Raw genomic sequence first — 1,793 nt, 5'->3', positions numbered from 1 at the left:
ATTCGTCCATCCGATACGAACTTTGTACTTTGCTATGAAGTTCCACCAGGAATGAGTTTTCATGCAAAAACTGTCTATTTCAACTTAATTCGTCCATCCGATTCGAACTTTGTACTTTGCTACGAAGTTCCACCAGGAATGAGTTTTCATGCAAAAACTGTCTATTTCAACTTAATTCGTCCATCCGATACGAACTTTGTACTTTGCTATGAAGTTTCACCAGTAATGAGTTTTCATGCAAAAACTGTCTATTTCAACTTAATTCGTCCATCCGATTCGAACTTTGTACTTTGCTATGAAGTTTCACCAGGAATGAGTTTTCATGCAAAAACTGTCTATTTCAACTTAATTCGTCCATCCGATTCGAACTTTGTACTTTGCTACGAAGTTCCACCAGGAATGAGTTTTCATGCAAAAACTGTCTATTTCAACTTAATTCGTCCATCCGATACGAACTTTGTACTTTGCTATGAAGTTTCACCAGTAATGAGTTTTCATGCAAAAACTGTCTATTTCAACTTAATTCGTCCATCCGATACGAACTTTGTACTTTGCTACGAAGTTTCACCAGGAATGAGTTTTCATGCAAAAACTGTCTATTTCAACTTAATTCGTCCATCCGATTCGAACTTTGTACTTTGCTACGAAGTTTCACCAGGAATGAGTTTTCATGCAAAAACTGTCTATTTCAACTTAATTCGTCCATCCGATACGAACTTTGTACTTTGCTATGAAGTTCCACCAGGAATGAGTTTTCATACAAAAACTGTCTTTTTCAACTAAATTCATCCATCCGATTCGAACTTTGTACTTTGCTTTGAAGTTCCACCAGGAATGAGTTTTCATGCAAAAACTGTCTATTTCAACTTAATTCGTCCATCCGATTCGAACTTTGTACTTTGCTACGAAGTTCCACCAGGAATGAGTTTTCATGCAAAAACTGTCTATTTCAACTTAATTCGTCCATCCGATACGAACTTTGTACTTTGCTATGAAGTTCCACCAGGAATGAGTTTTCATGCAAAAACTGTCTATTTCAACTTAATTCGTCCATCCGATTCGAACTTTGTACTTTGCTATGAAGTTCTACCAGGAATGAGTTTTCATGCAAAAACTGTCTATTTCAACTAAATTGATCCATCCAAAACGAACTTTGTACTTTGCTATGAAGTTTCACCAGGAATGAGTTTTCATACAAAAACTGTCTATTTCAACTTAATTCGTCCATCCGATTCGAACTTTGTACTTTGCTATAAAGTTCCACCAGGAATGAGTTTTCATACAAAAACTGTCTATTTCAACTAAATTGATCCATCCAAAACGAACTTTGTACTTTGCTACGAAGTTCCACCAGGAATGAGTTTTGATGCAAAAACTGTCTATTTCAACTTAATTCGTCCATCCGATACGAACTTTGTACTTTGCTATGAAGTTCCACCAGGAATGAGTTTTCATGCAAAAACTGTCTATTTCAACTAAATTGATCCATCCAAAACGAACTTTGTACTTTCCTATGAAGTTTCACCAGGAATGAGTTTTCATGCAAAAACTGTCTATTTCAACTTAATTCGTCCATCCGATTCGAACTTTGTACTTTGCTACGAAGTTCCACCAGGAATGAGTTTTCATGCAAAAACTGTCTATTTCAACTAAATTCGTCCATCCGATACGAACTTTGTACTTTGCTATGAAGTTCCACCAGGAATGAGTTTTCATGCAAAAACTGTCTATTTCAACTAAATTGATCCATCCAAAACGAACTTTGTACTTTGCTATGAAGTTTCACCAGGAAT

The sequence above is a fragment of the Anopheles moucheti genome, unplaced genomic scaffold, assembly GCF_943734755.1.
Source record: "Anopheles moucheti unplaced genomic scaffold, idAnoMoucSN_F20_07 U3, whole genome shotgun sequence".
In the NCBI taxonomy this organism is placed as follows: Eukaryota; Metazoa; Arthropoda; class Insecta; order Diptera; family Culicidae; genus Anopheles; species Anopheles moucheti.
Note: the sequence above shows the minus strand (reverse complement) of the source record.